We start from the raw sequence: 20,186 nt of genomic DNA on the forward strand, positions 1-20,186 counted from the left end.
TCCCTGGAACTGAGTTGAAGTAGAAGGGAGAACCAATGTTGCCTGGGCCACCTCGGAGCAATCAGAATCATGGTGGCTCGTTCCCTCTTGAGCTTGAACAAGGTTCTCAACATGAGAGGCAGAGGAGGGAAAGTGTACAGGACAGATTGGACCAGTCGAGGAGAAATGCATCCGCTGCCAGACGGTGAGGAGAGTAGAGTCTGGAGCAGAATAGGGGCAGCTGGTGATTGTGAGGAGCTGCAAAGAGGTCTATCTGAGGAGTGCCCCACTGAGCGAAGATGGACTGTAGAGTGAAAGGATCGAGTGTCCACTCGTGAGGCTGGAGAATTCTGCTGAGCTTGTCCGCTAAGGAATTCTTTTCTCCCTGAATGTAGATAGCTTTCAGGAACAGATGGTGATTTATGGCCCAAGTCCAGATCTTCTGGGCTTCCTGGCACAAGAGGCAAAAGCCCGTCCCACCCTGCTTGTTGATGTAGTACATCGCAACTTGATTGTCTGTGCACAGCAGGAGAACTTGAGGAAAGAAAAGATGTTGGAAAGCCTTGAGGGCATAAAACATCGCTCTGAGTTCCAGGAAATTGATGTGATGCATCTTTTCCTGGGCTGTCCAAAGGCCTTGAGTTTGGAACTCGTTCAAATGAGCTCCCCAGGCATAAGGGGAGGCATCGGTGGTGATGACTAGTTGATGAGGAGGTAGATGGAGCAGAAGACCTCTGGAGAGATTTGAGGATATCAACCACCATTGTAGAGACTGACGAAGAGATGATGTCACAGATATGTGTCGTGAGCAAGGATCCGTCGCTTGGGACCACTGGGTAGCCAGGGTCCATTGAGGAGTGCGCAGGTGAAGACGTGCGAGGGGTGTGACATGGACTGTGGATGCCATGTGACCCAAGAGTATCATCATTTGCTTGGCAGAGATGGAACGTTGTGGAAGCACCTGTTGACATAGAGATTGAAGAGTTTGAAGACGGTTGGATGGCAGAAATGCTCTCATGAGGATTGTGTCTAGTACCGCTCCAATGAATTGAAGTCTCTGAGTGGGGATGAGATGAGATTTGGGTAGATTGATCTCGAACCCCAGAAGCTGTAGAAACAGGATGGTTTGGTTGGTGGCCAGGAGCACTGTTTGAGATGAATTGGCCTTGATTAACCAATCGTCTAGATAAGGAAAGACTTGAAGGTGGTGAGAGCGTAGAAAGGCAGCCACCACAATGAGACATTTGGTAAACACCCTTGGAGAGGAGGCAAGACCGAAGGGCAGCACCTTGTATTGGTAATGACGATGATTGATCATGAAGCGGAGATACTGTCTGAAGGCCGGGTTGACCGGTATGTGAGTGTATGCTTCTTTGAGATCGAGGGAACATAGCCAGTCGCCTTGATTGAGAAGAGGGTAAAGAGTGGCCAAAGAGAGCATTCTGAATTTTTCTTTGACCAAGCATTTGTTGAGATCGCGAAGATCTAGGATGGGTCTGAGATCTCCTGTTTTTTTGGGAACTAGGAAATAACGGGAGTAGAATCCCTGCCCCTTTTGATCTAGAGGAACTTCCTCTATGGCGTTCAGAAGGAGGAGGGATTGAACCTCCTGAAGAAGGAGTGAAACCTGAGGAGTGTTCAAAGCAGACTCTCTTGGCAGACTTTGGGCAGGAAGTGTCTGAAAGTTGAGAGAGTAGCCGTGTCGGATGATGTTGAGGACCCACTGATCCGACGTGATGAATTCCCAACGGCTGATGAAGTAAGTAAGGCGTCCCCCTATAGGCTGTGGAAGTTGGGTAGAAGGAACAAGACTGGCTATGTTCTGGAGAACCAAGTCAAAAGGGTTGAGTAGGTTTTTGTGAAGGAGGAGGTTTCACCTGCTGCTGTTGCTGAGCCTGTCTAGCAGCTGGTCTTTGTTGTCTCTGACGTCTAGGCTGTTGTGTATTCTGTGGCAGAGGACGGGCCACGAATCTTCGTTGGTAGGCCGAGTGTTGACGAAAAGGCCTGGTAGGTGGAGTTGCCTTCTTAGTTTTAAGAAGAGTGTCCCACCGAGTTTCATGAGCCGATAGCTTTTGAGTAGTGGAATCCATGGAATCTCCAAACAGCTCATCCCCCAAACAAGGTGCGTTGGCTAGCCTGTCCTGATGATTGATATCGAGTTCGGAAACTCGAAGCCAGGCTAGCCGTCGCATGGCTACTGACATAGCTGTGGCTCTGGAGGTCAGTTCAAAAGTGTCATAAATTAATCTGACCATGAACTTACGAAGCTGCAAAAGGGAGGAACAAATTTGGTGAAAAGCAGATTTCTTCCGGTCGGGGAGATATTTTTCGAAAACAGTCAGATTTTGTATAAGCTGTTTCAAATAAAATGAGAAATGAAATGCGTAATTTCCTGACCGGTTGGCCAACATCGCATTCTGGTACAGCCGTTTTCCAAATTTGTCCATGGATTTACCCTCTCTGCCAGGAGGGACTGAAGCATACACACTAGCCCCCTTAGACCTTTTGAGTGTGGACTCAACTAAAAGGGACTCATGAGGTAATTGGGGTTTATCAAACCCAGGAATGGGAATGACCTTATACAAAGAGTCCAACTTACGGGGAGCTCCAGGTACAGTTAAAGGAGATTCTAAATTTTTATAAAAGGTCTCTCTCAAGATGTCATGGAGAGGTAACTTAAGGTATTCCTTTGGAGGCTGGTCAAAATCCAGTGCATCTAGAAAAGCTTTGGATTTCTTTGACTCAGCCTCCAAGGGGATGGAGAGAGAATCACACATCTCCTTCAAAAAAGAAGAAAAAGAGGACACATCTGGTCTAGAGGAAGGTCCCAAAGCAGAAGGGTCCTCATCACCAGAAGAGCATTCCCCTTCAGAAAGAAGAGGATCCTCTGAATCACCCCACAAATCAGGATCTCGAACTTGAAAACTCCGGTCCCGAGATTCTGGTGTGGAGGGTTCTAGGTGACGAGATTTGCGAAGCGATTTCCCTGACCTGATCGACTTGGTACCGGGAGATGTTACTGGATGCACCGGAGCCGAAGTCTGTACAGCCTGATGGTGAGCTCTCGGCTCCGGTGCAAGAACCGGCATGGAGACCGAGGAAGCAGATTGAACCGGTACCGACAAAGTGGAAGCCGATAAAATAGGGCGTTCCACTGTCGGTACCAGTGGCTCAGACCGGACCGGGACCGGAAGGCTCGGTGCCAAGAGTGAAGGAAGAAGGTGTTGCAACTGTTCCTTAAGCTGTACTTGCAGAACAGCAGCTATACGTTCTTCGAGTGAAGGCACCGGTACCGCCTTTTTCTTCTGCAGTACCTGCGGTGCTGCTCTACGCCCCGAGGATGAGGAACCCGATGTCGAGGGGCTCACCTCTATTGGGGCGGAGCGCTTCCGTGGGCGCCTCGAAGTCGGCAGGATTGGGCTCGCTGCCACCGAGACCGGAGGACGCTCCAACGGGGAAGGCTTCTTAGCCGGCTTACCTGAAGCAGTCGACGCCGACGCGGTATCGCGTGGCGTCGATGAGGTGGGTGCCGACTGTGCGGGAGCCGATGTCGTAGAGTCAGACATCTCGGCACCAAAAAGCAATCTCTGTTGGATTTCACAATTTTTCAGAGTTCGCTTTTTTAGAGTCGCACAGCGGGTGCAGGTAGAAGCTCGATGGTCGGGACGAAGACACTGTAGACACCAATTATGTGGGTAAGTGAGTGAAATTGGTCGTGCACACCGCTGGCACTTCTTAAACCCGGGTTGAGGGGGCATGAATGTAAAAACGGCTTCAGCCAAATCGAAGGCCGAGGCTTCGATGGTGGCTAAAGGCCTCACCGGGGCGAATCCGAAAAAAGAAGAAAAGAAAAACAAATGTTTTTTTTTTTTTTTAAAGAAAGAAAATAAAGAAAAAAGGAAGGAAATAATATTTCCTTTAAAAGTTTACGCGAGCGGGAAGTCAAAAAGATTTTCTCACAATGGCCGTTGAGAGAAACGCGTCTTCTTAGCTCCACGGAAACTAAGAAACTGGGGACCGCACGCCTCTGTCAGGCGGGAAGGCACTCGCGCGGTGCGGCCTACCAGAACTTTCCAAGTTCTTAGAGTGCAATCACTCTAAAATTGTCCGTACCGGGGCTCCGTCGGTGCCGTCACCCATCAGTCAAGAATATGCTGCCTGCTTGTCCTGGGATAAATAAAGGATTACTTTTTACCAAAACTCAAAGGGACATTACAGCAATTCCACTCATTCTGTATTACCTGTTAAAGACAGTAACCGATGTGAAGCTGTGTATTGGAAACCAAAAATGGCGCCTCAGTGTGCTTTAAGTTAATAGCTATGTCCAATCACTAATGCTAGTTTCCGATTGTACAAGGTAAAGTGTTGGCTCTTGTGCTTTTCACGAGATATCCTGTGGATATTAAAGCATACCAAACTTTGGTAGCTGCCATAAAAAAAAGGAAACGTCCAGTTCAAAGCCGTGGCTGAAAATCCCCCCCCAAAAATCCCACTTCCTATTCAATAAAACACAAGCATACAGGACCAGTAAAAATGTGCAACCTGAATTGCACCCAGCTCATTTTGCATATCTCCCCCCAACCCCCCAGCAATCCCCAACCAACCCTCCTGTAATCAAGGCTTCCCTCACACATTATCTAAAAATGTTTCCATTGATTTAGATAATGTATAGCACTCTCTCCTGGAGTTTTCCAATTTCCTGTATCCCCACTCTCCCATCTGTGCCATAACTGCCAATCACTGTTGAACTGAAGGCAAAGTGTCTCCCACCCAATGCTGCAGCACAACTTTTTTAGCAAGTCTGAGAGCCACCAAAAGAAACTGCCTGCAAAGGTATGGCAGTCCTTGCTCTAACAGCAAAGTCTTACAACACCATTCCAGTGAGGACCTTATAGTCCCAGCTAGTTGGACAACATGTCTGGCCAAAATTTGTGCAAGGATGGGCATTCCAAGAAGTGATGTATCAGTGTTCCCTTGAGAACCCTTCAGCAGGGACAAAATTAATCCTCTCACAGCCCCATCTACTTCCCCCTGAAACTAGTAATGTAGGCTTATGCAAGAACAGATGGATCTCTTGCAACCCAAACATTGGGTGTGATCTTAGTGGTCATAAGAAAGCTATGGGAGAGCTTGCCCTCTGATACAATTCTCCCCAATCATCAGCTAAATGAGTAAGAAAAGCTACAGGCTTAAATTCCTTCCCCATTCTGTATCAAGTGGCAAGCTTATTTTGGGAGGGTAGTATAGCCAGGAATACTTCATCCAATTTAGCAAAAGAGGAATGTCTTCCCTAGGAAACCCCCCCCCCCAAGGATTGGTAATAACTCCACAATTGTGGGGACACCTCTCTGGAGGTGAAGCTGTTTGACAATCCTGGACACTTCAGTCAAAACCCCGACTGAAAGAGGGGGCACCTCTCTGGAGGTGAAGCTGGTTGACAATCCTGGAGGGAGACCCTCAATGCAGTCTCTCGAATCTGTATTGCCAAACAGGATGCCGAAGCCGCTCTGTAGAGCCAGAGATGAAGAGCATCTGACAGGCGGCCAAATTCACCCTGTACATCCAGAGATAGAGCAGTGTGAAACAGGCAAAGTTTCTCTGTACAGCAGCCAAAGCCGCTATGTACATCCAGAGATGGAGCAGTGCCATAGTGGCAGCTGAAGCAGCTGTGTACATCAGAGATGGAGCAGTGCCTCTCTCTCCCTCCACCCCACTTCCCTCTCCCTCCATCTCACTTCCCTCTCCCTCCATCACCCTTCCATGCCAGTATCCTGCTCCCTTCTCTTTCCCTCCACCTCAGGGCCATCCAGTATCCTAACCCCCTCATCTCCCCACGGCTGCTCTATGCTTCTCAAACCAGTAGCAGCTGTAAACTTAAACATAGCCATTGTGGGACCTTTCTGAACCTCCCCATGGCTGTCGGCTCTGCTCTGGAACAAGGAAGCGACATTGGAGGGGATGGAATGTCAGCTGCAGGGAGTTGCAGGAAGGTCCCGCGATGGCTGAATTTAAAGTTTATTGCCACTGCTGCTGATTCGGGAAAGAAGCAGCAGCAGAGTAGGACAGGCAGTCCCGGACCTGGTATGCCAGCTGTGGACTCCCTTAGAGTGTGCACCTGGGGTGGATCGCACCCTTCTTTGTATGCCACTAGCAATAGAAGTAGTACGATGAGAGGAAGTAAGTGGACAGTTGGGAGACAAGAGTAAGGGGAAGTCCAATGGATTAGACAAGGAGAGGAAGAAAGCACAGTTACTTACCGTAACAGGTGTTATCCAGGGACAGCAGGCATATATTCTCACACATGGGTGACGTCATCTACGGAGCCCCGGCGCGGACAGCTTTTCAAGCAAACTTGATAGAAGTTTCAAGTTTGCACACTGCACCACGCATGTGCTAGCCTTCTTGCCCACTAGAGGGCGCATCTCCACCTCGTGGTCCTCAGTTCCATATCAAGCAAAGAAAGCCATCCCCGGGGAGGTGGGCGGGTTGTGAGAATATATGCCTGCTGTCCCTGGATAACACCTGTTACGGTAAGTAACTGTGCTTTATCCCAGGACAAGCAGGCATGATATTCTCACACATGGGTGACCTCCAAGCCAACCAGAAAAAAGGGCAGGTGGGAGGATGGCAATTTAGGAAAATAGGTTACGTAACACCGACTGGCCAAACCGGCCGTCGCTTCTGGACAAGGTGTCCAGGCAGTAGTGGGAGGTGAACGTATGAACCGAAGACCAGGTGGCAGCTTTACATATGTCCTCCATAGGAGTGGATCGGAGGAAAGCAACCGAAGCTGCCATCGCTCGGACCTTATGCCCCGTGACTCGACCCGAGAGCAGGAGACCAGCCTGAGCGTAGCAAAAAGAGATACAAGCAGCTAACCAGTTGGACAAGGTACGCTTGGAAACCGGATGTCCTACCCGATTAGGATCAAAGGACAAAAACAATTGAGGAACCTTCCGATGAGACTTAGTACGTTGGAGATAAAAAGCCAACGCCCTCTTACAGTCAAGCGAGTGAAGCGCCGCCTCACCAGGATGAGAGTGGGGCTTCGGGAAAAACACCGGAAGAACAATAGACTGATTGAGGTGGAAATCAGAGACAACCTTAGGTAGAAATTTGGGATGGGTGCGAAGAACCACCTTGTCATGATGAAACACCGTGAAAGGAGGGTCCGCAACCAAAGCTTGCAACTCACTAATCCTACGGGTGGACGTGAGTGCAATCAAGAAGACCACTTTCCAAGTGAGAAACTTAAGAGAAGATTTGTCGATCGGCTCAAAAGGGGGTTTCATCAGGTGAGCCAAGACCACATTAAGATCCCACACCACAGGAGGAGGTTTCAGAGGAGGATGAACGTTCACAAGGCCCCTCATGAAACGAGATACCAGAGGATGCAAAGAGAGGGAACGCCCCTCGAGATGCCTATGAAACGCTGCAATGGCACTGAGATGCACTCTAACGGAAGTCGTCTTCAGACCAGAATTCGACAGATGCAACAGATAGTCCAGCACCGAAGACACGGGGACCGAAATCGGGTCCAGATGATTCGAGAAGCACCAGGATGAAAATCTGGTCCACTTCTGGGAATAACACAGCCTAGTCAAGACCTTCCGCGAGGCCTCCAAAATCTCCCGCACTGGCTGAGAGACCGGGACCGAAGTCAGGGAGAAAGGAACCAAGCCGTCAGATGTAAGGACTGAAGATTGGGATGTAACAGCGAACCCCGACTCTGAGAAAGCAGAGAGGGAAAGACCGGCAGAAGCAGAGGTTCCCTGGTGCTGAGTTGAAGCAGCAGGGAAAACCAATGTTGCCTGGGCCACCGAGGAGCAATGAGAATCATAGTGGCTCCCGTCGATTTGAGATGCACCAACGTTCTCAAGATCAGAGGAAAAGGAGGGAACGCATAAAGGAATCTCCCTTCCCAGTCGAGAAGAAAGGCATCGGCCTCGAGACGATCCCGGGAGTACATCCGAGAGCAGTAAAGGGGCAGTTTGTGAGTCTCGGGCGAGGCAAACAGATCCACCTGAGGCAGGCCCCAACGGTCGAAGACCTCGCGCAACACCCGGGAATTCAGTGACCACTCGTGCGGTTGCAGCAGACGACTGAGTTTGTCTGCCAGACAATTCATCTCTCCTTGAATGTAAACCGCACGGAAGAATATGTTCTGAGAGACAGCCCATTTCCAAAGGCGCAGGGCTTCCTGGCACAGAGGCCACGAGCCCGTCCCCCCCTGCTTGTTGACGTAATACATGGCCACTTGGTTGTCTGTCCGGACGAGCACCACTTGATCTCGCAGGAGATGACAGAAGGCCCGAGCAGCCAGAAAAATGGCACGAAGCTCCAGCACGTTGATGTGACATCGTCGATCCGCAGCCGACCATAGGCCCTGCGTTCGAAGACCGTCGAGATGAGCCCCCCACGCATACTCCGAAGAGTCCGTCGTCAGGACCTTGCGATGCGGAGGAACGCGAAAGAGCAAGCCCCCGGGCAGATTGGTAGAGTTGGTCCACCAACGGAGCGAGCGTCTGAAAGACGGAGTCACAGTCAAGCGTCGAGATACTGGGTCGCGGTCCTGACGCCATTGCGAGGCCAAAGTCCACTGAGGTATCCTCAGATGCAACCAGGCAAATGGGGTCACTTGGACCGTAGATGCCATGTGCCCCAAAAGCACCATCATGCGTTGAGCCGACACTACCTGCAGTTGCGAAACCTGCCGGCCCAAGTGAAGCAGTGCCTCCAGCCGTGGAGAAGGAAGGAAGGCACGGAGGAGTGTCCAGCACGGCTCCTATAAACTGGAGGGACTGAGTCGGGCGCAAGTGAGACTTGGGAAAGTTCACCTCGAACCCTAGACCCTGAAGAAGCGTGATAGTCTGTTGGGTCGCTGAAATAACTCCTTCCCTGGTCGGGGCCTTGATCAGCCAATCGTCCAGATAGGGAAAGACCTGTAACCCCCGGGAGCGTAGAGCAGCCGCGACCACCACCATACACTTCGTGAACACCCGAGGGGACGAAGCCAGACCGAAGGGTAGTACTCGGTACTGCAGGTGCAACTCCCCGACTTGAAATCTTAAAAACTTCCGAAAGTCGGGATGTACCGGAACATGGGTGTACGCTTCCTTTAAATCTAGGGAGCACATCCAGTCCCCCTCGTCCAATAGGGGATACAGGATCGGAAGCGATAACATACGGAACTTCTCCCTGACCAGGAACTTGTTGAGCTTCCGGAGGTCCAAAATGGGGCGCAAGTCCCCGGTCTTCTTTGGGACCAAAAAGTAACGGGAGTAAAACCCCCTGCCCTTCTGATCGCGGGGAACCAATTAGACTGCCCGGAGGCTCAACAAGGCCCTGGCTTCGTCTCGGAGAAGGGCCAGCTGGCTCCGATTGGGCGGGCACGCCCCGGGAGGCATGTCTGGAGGCTGCCTGGAGAAGTTGAGTGAATAGCCCTCTGAGACGGTCCGGAGCACCCATGCGTCTGACGTAATCCCTGACCAAGCCCTGGCAAAAGCCGTGAGCCGACCCCCGATGGGGAGGGGGTTGGACGACATCGCGGCGGGGGCCAGCCCCCAGCCGCCCATCCCGTCAAAAGGACGGCGCTGGCTTGGATGCCCCCTGCGCAGCGGGCTTGGAGGGACCCCCCCTACCCTGTTGGGGTGGACGTCGGGGTGGAGGTCTCGAAAAGGCCGGTGTCGATTTTTGAGGATACCGCCTAGGTGGTTGTCTAAATGGTCTCTGAGGCGACGGCTTAGGCTTCGGGCGCACCAGAGACGCTAGAGAACGCTCTTGGTCAGAAAGCCGTTGGTAGCCGCCTCCAAGGAGTCGTCTAATAACTCCGACCCGACGCAGGGAAGATTGGCCAATCGCTCCTGCAGGTTGGGGTCCATCTCGAGGGTACGCAGCCACGCCAACCGGCGCATGGCTACCGCACATGCCGATACCCTCGAGGCAAGCTCAAATGCGTCATATACCGCATGAAACAGATAGAGACGCAGTTGGGACAGGTTTGACACAAAAGTGGCAAACCTATCCCTGTGCGAATCCGGGATCACCCCCTGAAAGTCTGGCAGATCCTTCACCATTGATCTGAGGTAAGAAGAATAGGCGAAAGCATAGTTGAGGACCCTCGTGGCCATCTGGGAATTAGCATATAGACGACGGCTGAATTTATCGAGGGTCCGACCCTCTCTCCCAGGGGGGACCGCAGCAGAGACCCTAGAAGGCTGCGAACGCTTGAGAGCCGACTCCACCAGGAGCGACTGATGGGAGAGCTGCCCCTTGTCAAAACCTTTAGGGGGAAGTGTCCGGTATTTTGATTCCATCTTGGTGGGCACAACCGCAACTGTAAGAGGGGTCTCAAGGTTCCGCAGCAAGATCTGAAGGAGGACCTTGTTCAGCGGCAAGCGGGGGGACTCCCGCGGAGGGGCAGGAAGATCCTGCTCCTCCAAAAATTCTTTTGTATAGTGTGACCCCGCTAACAGGTCCACCCCCAGAGCCTTCGCCATGTCATGGACAAATTTTGAAAAAGAAGATGTCCGTGCGGGCGGAGAGGGTGTCCGAGACTTCCCAACGGAGCCGAAAGGAGAGGCTTGGCGAGAATACCTCATCTCCACACCGGATCCCGATCCCCACGAGGCACGGTCCCGTGACCTCGAAGGGGTTGGGGACACATCCCGCCTGAAAGACCCCTTGGGGGAACCCCCCGGGGTACGGGGTATGGAGGCCCGTCCCTTCGGCCCCGGCGAGGAGGCACGGGAAGTCTCCCGGAACGGGGACCGCAAGAGATCGGGGTTGTCGAGGCGGAGTTCCTCGACCCGCAAAGCCCCGCCCTCGGGCGTCGAGGCGAGGCCCGAGACCGTTTGGCCTTCTTCAGGCGGTGCTTCGCCCGAGGCTTGCTCGAGGGCGAGGAACCCCGGGAAGACCTCGCGGACGAGGACGAGGAAATCCGGCGTACCCGGCGCTGCTTGTCTCGGGGCCGCACACTAACCTCAGGCTGTCTCATCGAGGTCGGGTCCGAGGGGAGCGTCGAGGTCGAGGCCGAGGGAGCTTCGGCCGCTGAAAGGCCGGTGCCCGAGGCCGAGGTCGCCACCTGCGGGGCCGCGGAGACCGAGGGCGTCGAGGCCGAAGCCTGCTGCAGAGTCTCAATGGCCCCGGACAGCTCCGAGGAAATTAACGCTCGGAGCAAGTCCTGGAATGCCGGGATCGTCAGACCCGGCGGCAACACCTGGGGATGCTCCTCAGAGGGCGACCTCGGTCTCGAGTATTCCCTCGGGGCTATCCCCTTAGACACCTTGGGTTGGGCAGAGGTCGGCGGTCCCGCCGACGAAGAGCCCGAGGATGGCTTCCTGATCGATCCTGAAACTGAGGAAGGAAGCGGAGACTTACCCGAGGCTTGTTTCTGCGAGGTAACCGGCTTCGAGGTAGCCGAGGGACCCGATGCCGGGGTCGAGGCCGAGGTCGGGGCCGGAGCCGAGCTCGAGGCCTTCCCCGTCGGGGTCTCGACGGCAAACAGATCCGCCATACGGGCCTTGCGACGTGTAAGGGCCCGTTTCTGGAAGGTGGCACACTTAGGGCATGATGCTGTCGGGTGTTGGGGCCCCAAGCACCTAAGGCAGCACCTGTGAGGGTCAGTGATCGACAAAAGCCGGTCACACCTACCACACTTTTTAAATCCCGTTACGGGCCGGGACATGGGCCCAAAACAAGGCCGGGAACAACCGAGGTTCCTCGGCCACGGCTACCGGGAGCCCCCGGAGCGAACGGAGGAAAATAATTTTTTTTTTTTTTTGAGAAAAGAAGAAAACAAAGAAAGAAAACACAGAAAACGCAGCGACCGCGTCGAAATTCCGTACACAGCCGCGGCGACAGAAGGCAAAATACGAGCACAATTATCCACAGGGCTTCTGGCTCCGCGGATGAAATTGAACTGAGGACCACGAGGTGGAGATGCGCCCTCTAGTGGGCAAGAAGGCTAGCACATGCGTGGTGCAGTGTGCAAACTTGAAACTTCTATCAAGTTTGCTTGAAAAGCTGTCTGCGCCGGGGCTCCGTAGATGACGTCACCCATGTGTGAGAATATTATGCCTGCTTGTCCTGGGATAAACTTAGATATAGTTTATAGGGGAAAGATTAGGAAGGTGTTTTGTTGGGGTTATTGAGTCTCACTGTCTCTGCTGGCACTGGAAATTGTTAGGTTGGGCCCAGCAAGTGTGTTTGCATATTTTAGCCACAAAGATTTAGAAATTAATTGTGGGCTTTCCCTTGGGATGATTCTTAGTCTCACTGCATCGGGAATTCCTCTACATAGAATCTGCATGCGGAATTTTCAAATGTTTACATAAGAACATAAGAAGTTGCTTCCGTTGGGTCAGACCAGAAGTCCATCCCGCCCAGCGGTCCGCTCCCGTGGCGGCCCATCAGGCCTTTTACCTGTTGCAGTGGTCCCTGACTATTTTTATATCTATAACCTATCTCTACTCCTATCTGTACCCCTCAATTCCCTTATCTTCTAGGAACCTATCCAAACCTTCTTTGAAGCCCTGTAACGTGCTCTGGCCTATCACAGCCTCCGGAAGCGCGTTCCATGTGTCCACCACCCTCTGGGTAAAAAAGAACTTCCTAGCGTTTGTTCTAAACCTGCCCCCTTTTAATTTCTCCGAGTGCCCCCTTGTACTCATGGTTCCCCACAGTGTGAAGAATCTGTCCCTGTCTACCTTTTCTATGCCCTTCAGGATTTTGAAGATTTCTATCATGTCTCCTCTAAGTCTCCGCTTTTCCAGGGAGAAAACCTGTCAGCATAAGAGAAGTTTTTCATACCCTTTATCAGTTTAGTCGCTCTTCTCTGGACTCCCTCAAGTACTGCCATGTCCTTCTTGAGGTGCGGCGACCAGTACTGGACACAGTACTCCAGATGCGGGCGCACCATTGCACGATACAGTGGCATGATGACTTCCTTCGTCCTGGCCGAGATACCCTTCTTAATGATACCCAACATTTTGTTTGCTTTCCTTGTGGCCGTCGCGCACTGTGCCGACGCTTTCAATGTTGTGTCTACCATCACCCCCAGGTCTCTTTCAAGGTTACTTACCCCTAGCAGTGATCCCCCCATTTTGTAGCTGAACATCGGGTTCTTTTTCCCTGCATGCATGACCTTGCATTTGTCTATGTTAAAGCTCATTTGCCACTTTTTTGCCCACTCCTCCAGTATCGTTAGGTCCCTTTGCAGGTCTTTGCAGTCATCCGCGGTTCCAACGCTGCTGCAGAGTTTGGTGTCATTCGCAAATTTTATAACCTCACATTTTGTTCCTGCCTCCAGGTCGTTAATAAATATATTGAACAGGAGCGGTCCCAGCACCGACCCCTGTGGAACTCTGCTCGTGACCCCTAGCCAGTCTGAGTAATGACCCTTTACTCCAACCCTCTGTTTCCTGCCTGCCAGCCAGTTTTTGATCCATCGGTGGACATCCCCTTGCACCCCGTGGTTCCACAGCTTCTTAAGCAGCCGTTCGTGTAGTACCTTGTCGAAGGCTTTCTGGAAGTCAAGGTAAATAATGTTTTGTACATGGTTACCACAGGAGTACCTCCAAAACCACAAGATGGGAATATCTAGGCCCATTCTCCATTACATCACCTTAAGCACTTAAAAGAGATCAATAACAGCCTTGAGACTGTCTCCAAAATAGAATGTAGGAAGACAAAATGATGTTCCACAATAACTCATCCAACTATGTAGATTTAAATGTTATTAAAATGTCAAGATTTAATTTTTACTGTGGTAATACATAAAGTACTTATTCAGTGCTTTGAATCCTGAAAGGCAGTCATCTACCAACAAAACATCTCCCATCTCATCCCCCAACCTCACACTATGAACACTGTAGCTAAAGTATAGAGCCTTCCTTTACAGTTTACAGGCCTAGGGTAGTGTTTCTCATGCAAGGATAGTGGGTGCCCTAAGCAAACCTTCAGCCTTATACTCTCCCCCCTCATCATTTAAAATTCATAACCCTAGCCTGCAGCCCCTAAGTTTTAAATAATTAAGCTGAACAATCATGATCATCACACAAAAACCCCTACAAAATGCTTATGGCTATCGGAACCTATTTTCCTTTGACAGCAGCTGCTCTATGTTGCCCCCAGAAGATGCTGCCTTAAGCCACTGCCAAGTTTTCCCTAATAACTGGGTAAGCTCTGTTATTAAGCCAGTCTGGTTTTAAGTTTTTTGGTGAAATTTCTACACTGAAAATTCAAGAAAATGTCTCCTCCTGTTTATATGACATTGCTGCCTAGATGTTCTGCCGCCACCTGAAACTAAAAATGTCTGAGCTACTCCTCTTTCCTCCTGAACCCCTCTCCTCACTCCCTCTATTCTCTGTTTCTGTCAATAATAGTGTTGGCTTGTAACCTTGGAGTTATTTTCAACTCTGACTTCTCATTTTCAATGCACATCCAACAAACTGCAAAAGCCTGTCGCTTCTACCCTACAACATCTCCAACATTCACCCCTTCCTCTTGAAGCACACTACCCAGACCCTTGTCAACTCACAATTAGACTACTGCAATTTATTTCTAATGAGTCTCCCGCTGAACCACTTCTCCTCCCTGCAATATGTGCAAAACTCTGCTGCACAACTTATCTACTGCCAACCTTGCTAACACTCTCTTGAAATCACTTCACTGGTTCTCTATCCACCTTCACATACAGTCCAAGCTCCTATTACTAACCTACTAATGTGTTCATTCTGCAGCTCCTCAGTACCTCTCTTCCTTTGTCTCTCCTTGCATGCCTCAATGAAAACTCCATGCCTCAGATAAGATGCTTTTATCTGTACCCTCCTCCTCCACTGCCAATTCCAGACTTTGTTTCTTTCATCTTGCTGTTCCATTTCGCTTGAACAAACCACCTGAGTCTCGTGTGCCATGCCCTTTCCTAGAAGGATGCTAGGTTGCATAAGGAAAGATAAGGCCAGCAGGAAAAAGGAGGTATTGATGCCCCTGTATAAGACTTTGGCGAGACCTCATTTAGAATATTGTGTACAATTCTGGAGGCCGCATCTTCAAAAAGATGAAAGGCTACTAAAATGGTATATGGTTTTCATCATACGGCATATGGGGATAGACTTAAAGATCTCAATCTGTATACTTTGGAGGAAAGGCGGGAGATTTGATAAGAGATGTTTAAATACCTATGTAAAATAAATGTGCATGAGTCGAGTCTTTCATTTGAGAGGAAATTCTGCAATGAGAGGGCACAGGATGAAGTTATGAGGTGATAGGCTCCAGAGTAATCTAAGGAAATACTTTTTTACAGAAAGGGTAGTAGATGCATGGAACAGTTTCCCAGAAGAGGTGGTGGAGACAGAGACTGTGTCTGAATTCAAAAGGGCCTGGGATAGGCATGTGGCATCTCTTGGAGAAAGAGATAATGGTTACTGCGGATGGGCAGACTAGATGGGCCATTTGGCTTTTATCTGCCATCATGTTTCTATGAAAACCCTAACCAGTAGTTTACCATCCTTACTACCTTTATCCTAGAGAATGACAAAGGGACAGAATTTTTCCCCGTCCCCAACTGCGGGAAACCATCCTGTGTCATCCTTTAGTGTCTATCTCAACCTCAGTCCTTCTACACTAGCATTCTTCTATGCAAGGCTTGATGGTCAGTGGCTGTGTCTATTCATACTCCAATTCTTCTCTCTATCCTTAAAAAATGACATGGGGATTATTTCCCAAGGTTAACCACAAGGACAGGGACAAATTCTGTCCCCATGTCATGCTCCATCCCCTACCCTGTCAAATGAACACAAATGGGGGCAATAAACTTGAAACTTCCAAGAGTTGAATGATTAGAAAAAGTATCCTGAATCTAAAAGGATAATCACTCTTAATAGTACAGTATTCAAAATATGCCGTTTCAAAAATACATCAACTTTATTTATAAAAAGATTTAAAACCATCTTATTACTACTCTAAGTTCATCATAGTACTATGATGAGTTTAGAGTAGTAATAAGATGGTTTTAAATCTTTTTATAAATAAAATATTCATTTAACTAGTGTTTTAGCCCGTTACATTTGTTACAGTAATGGGTGCTAGAATAGCCCCACCTATACCCTGACCCTGCCTCTGACCCCACCCATGCCCCGCCTCTATCATGCTCGGACCCTGCCTCCCACTGATCACAGTCACACCACCTCACCTTTCACCATTTCCTTTGTACCCTTTTGGCCCTCCTGTCAGGGTCTTTATTTACCCGAGGCAGCAGCAGTAAAGGTAACTCTCTTTACAATGGACTCCCTCAAAAAGAACTACGACGACTTCAACTCATACAAAATACAGCCATAAAACTTATTTACAAATCAGGAAAATATGACCATGTTACACCTCTCCTAAAAGAAGCTCATTGGCTACCTATAACCCATCGTATCACATATAAAACAATTATGCAAGTCTTCAAAATCAGATTCTCCCGCCAACCTTCTTTTCTAGATAAACTTCTAATCCCCTACTGCTCATCACGGACCCTTAGATCAGCTGATCCAAACCTGCTATCTGTCCCCACAATCAAAGATTTCTACTATACGAGAAAGAGTAACTTTTCCGTAGTCGCTCCTACCCTATGGAACTCATTGCCATCCCACATTCGTCATGAGACATCAATTGACAAATTTAAGGCTAAATTAAAAACTTTCTTATTCCAAGACGCGTTTTCCTGCTCCCTAATATAATTTATTCTTCAATACCTCAACCGCTTTCAGGAAGCGATCCCATTCCTTATGTTTCATCCTCCCCAATACAATTTTTTTTTTTTTTTAGCCGAACTATGTATTTTTTCCCTTCCATTTCTTTTCCCTACCATCACTTTCCTGTATGTCCAGTTAAAGTCTAAATGTTCACAATCCCCTTTCTTTTTTTTTTTCTTCTTAATTATTTTATATATTGTATTAACTTTATTTTTTATCTTATTTTAACTTGTAAACCGGCTAGATACTTGTTGATAGTCGGTATAGTAAAATTTAATAAACTTGAAACTTGAGCAGCAGTCCTGACGTACCAACCTTTCCTCCCTCAGTGCCCAAAGCAGCAGTGGTCCTACCATTTCTATCTCTCCCTTTTCCCCTTTCACACCCTCTACCATCTCTCTCTGACCCTGTTTCACTTCTTTCCTGTCTCCCTCTGTCCTTCCCCAAGACCATCTCTCTCTCCTGCCCCCTCCATACTCCCTGAAGTCTATCTCTCCCTATCCCCTACCATCTCTCCTGGTGCCCCTCCCCTCTGTCCTTCTCATCCATCTGTCTCTGTCTCTCTCTCTCCTCACCTCTTGCCTCTGCGGAGCTCTGGCAGCTCCTCCCTGGCCTACAATGTCAACAAACAGATATTAATAATAAACCCAACCTCTCCTTTGAAAATATTGCACTTTTATGAGATGGCGATGTATATGAAGTATATTGAGTACTTTCTGGCTCTGATTCCTTCATAAGTTTCACAGCAAATATTTCTCTATCTGCTTGCTCAAGCCATTAATTAAGTCTTTCAACTGAAGAACTGTTCAATGGCTAATTCACTTTTAATAGACTAACTTTCCAGTTGCTATCGGCCAAAGTCTGTTTGACATATTTCTCCGTGGGGCCATAAACCATGGAGCATCCTCCTCCTACAGCCAGGCTTCAGCCATCTTCTGCCGTGGCCTTCAGCCGCCGACAGCCGCAGCAGCCTTCAGCCGCCGACAGCCACAGGCCGCCGACAGCTGAGGCGGCGGCCTGTGGCCGCCAACAGCCACAGCGGCCAACCTTCGCCTTGGGGGATTCTCGCGCATGAGCATTCCTACCTGCGATGCCCTATAGCCGCATGGAAAACAGGAGCACGCAGGTGGGAGTGCGCATGTGCGCTTAGGGCTTTATTATATTAGATTCTATTTTTCAAAGTCTATAACGCCCATAATTAGAAAACTCTTGCAAAACATCGTTGGTTCCCTGAAGCAGGAACGAAACGTGGCAAGCTATAAGATAAGTTTGCTGTTCAGATTTAAATCATAAACGCATAAAGCAAACAGTTTAGCCCGAGTGGCATATGATGTTAAAAATTCATACAACCGTACTTTTTACAAAAGTTTCTTAAATATGCGATGATTTGTTGGTGAGGCAGTAGTGTTGGGGTTCTCTCCTGTTATTGCCTCCATGACTCTGAGCATAAAATTTACTAATAGTTGATGTATTTTTGAAACAGCATATTTGAATACTATCCCCATCCTGTTTTTTTCTGTCTTGATTGTGAGCTCATTCAAGTAGGGACTCTCCTTCACAACTCTGTACAGTGCTACATATGTCTGGTAGCACTCTGGAGATAATCAATAGTAGTAATAACAATGCAGTGGTCATGGTGAATTGAGTTCAGTTCCCACCACAGCACCTTGTGACCTTGGGCAAATCACTTACCCTCCACAGCCCAGGGTACAAAACCTAGATTGTGAGCCCACCAGGGACAGAGGAATGTGTACAGTGCTACATATGTCTAGTAGCACTACAGAAATAGTACCATAATAGAAGTAATTTGAATGAGATTTGCATGAATTGCTTCCAATGCAGGAAACCTATCTTGTGCTTATTCCGTTATCTTCAAATTAGACTGGCCCAGCCTAAGAAACAAACACTGGCCTGGGGCAGTATCTTTTAAGATATTAACCACCCAGGCAAAAGAGCCTATACTGCTTTATTTTCACCTCCACAATAAGTATACATTAGATAGATTGGATACCCTGAAAAACAGACTATGGTAGTATAGGCATATCTTGAGGCCTGGGTTGATAACTCCTAATTTAGAAATATACACTTTAATGGAGCCCTCACACGTACCCCTCTATTATCATAGATACTTACCGCAATCCACCGGAACAGCTAAACCGTCGCCAGCTTAATTTCCAGCGACCCGCTTTATCCTATGTAAACGTCGGCTAGGCTGTACCATTTATCTCGCGATCCGGGAGAAATACCTTGCTTTCGCCTTCACCTTTCTCTTAACAGCCGCGAAATACACAGAGAAGAGGTGATGAACGAGGAGCGAGGACTTTCCTGAAAGCCTATAATTTACTAGGTTTATGCTTTCACCGGAAAACGAACCATTTACTGTCGTGCTGTTTTTCCAGAAATAAGCCCAGACTCACTTTGAATAGAGTCAACTGAACTAGGCTACAACGTTTGACTGACTCCACCCCTTCCTCACTCGTGGTTCATTGGGCTCGGCTTCTGTTCCCTTACTGTTACTGAGCAGACTCTCCTCGCGCTCAGCTCGTCCGGAGGTTGCGCGCTCGGCTCGGGTCGGGGCTAGGGGGGAGGAGCAAGGCCGCAGGTGAAATAGGAGCGGGGAGGGGAAAGGCCGCGACGTGAGCGCGTGACCTCTGGCGCCATTTTGTGGAGAAACAGGCAGCTAAACTGAAACAAGAATGGAATAGACTGCCCACGACAAGAACGGGAAGTGAAGAACGTGTACGAGATTAGCAGAGCCCGCCGTGACGGAGCGTACGAGGTGGGACTTGGGCTGGTTGATGGCATGGGAAGGGTCTGAAGTATGTAGTGGGGCTGGGCCTGTAGAGTGCTCAGGCTAGCTTGCTTCTTTTTGCGGATAAGTGCTATTTGTAGTATTGATAGTTTTTTGACTGATTTCCGTTAAAGAGACAGGCTTAATTATCTAGCGTGTTATTAGCCCACATGGTGTTTAGATTACTTCTTCTTACTCAAAGAGTTTATGCCTTTTCCTCAAAGAAAGTTGATTTAAAAAAATGTGAATCTTTTTCTGTCCGGGGCAAGCAGTAGCTGAGGAGGTGAGTTGGGAGGAGCTTCTTGTCCTCCTTTCCTGGCCTACCTATTGAGTTACCGCTGCGTTTCCTCTTCTTTGCATCCGGGGCACATGGTAATGCGTTAGAGTGCGTAGTGGAGGATCCTTCTGTGTTGGGAGTGAGGTGGTATGGTTGTTTCTTGTAAGAGTTTTTATCCATTATGGCCTGGTGACTTCAGCTTTGTCATCGGTGCTGAGAGATTTCAGGCCTTGCCTGGATGCAGCTCTTCACACTGGTGTGTACTACTACTATTTAAGACCTTGTGTGTGTATCCTCTGCCAGCGCTCCACTTGAGGAAATTCACGCAAATAATTTCTAGTAGTAAGCATCTTGCCTGTTTGGACGTACACTCCGAAAGGTACTTTCCTAGGAAACAGTGCCT

General features: G+C 49.2%; 1 protein-coding gene and 1 long non-coding RNA gene across 14 annotated transcripts in view; one reads left to right on the top strand and one right to left on the bottom strand.

The window, feature by feature from the left end:
* Nucleotides 1-19,281, bottom strand: part of LOC117358839 — a 37,780-nt gene extending 18,499 nt beyond the window's left edge. The window contains exon 1 of the long non-coding RNA XR_004539104.1: nucleotides 18,849-19,281. This is a non-coding gene — a long non-coding RNA (uncharacterized LOC117358839). The remainder of the gene's footprint in view (nucleotides 1-18,848) is intronic.
* Nucleotides 19,282-19,338: 57 nt separating this feature from the next.
* The window catches only part of CNOT1 (CCR4-NOT transcription complex subunit 1), a 1,050,915-nt gene continuing 1,050,067 nt past the window's right edge, over nucleotides 19,339-20,186 (top strand). For 11 of the 13 annotated variants that reach the window (XM_033940586.1, XM_033940591.1, XM_033940590.1 and 8 more), the window contains exon 1: nucleotides 19,340-19,494. The gene's annotated coding sequence lies outside the window, so the exon portion shown is untranslated. Of the gene's footprint in view, nucleotides 19,495-20,019; nucleotides 20,040-20,186 lie in introns of those variants that run through there. The other 2 variants (XM_033940598.1, XM_033940587.1) reach the window with 2 other exon arrangements.

The sequence above is a fragment of the Geotrypetes seraphini genome, chromosome 4 (assembly GCF_902459505.1).
Source record: "Geotrypetes seraphini chromosome 4, aGeoSer1.1, whole genome shotgun sequence".
NCBI lineage: Eukaryota > Metazoa > Chordata > Amphibia > Gymnophiona > Dermophiidae > Geotrypetes > Geotrypetes seraphini.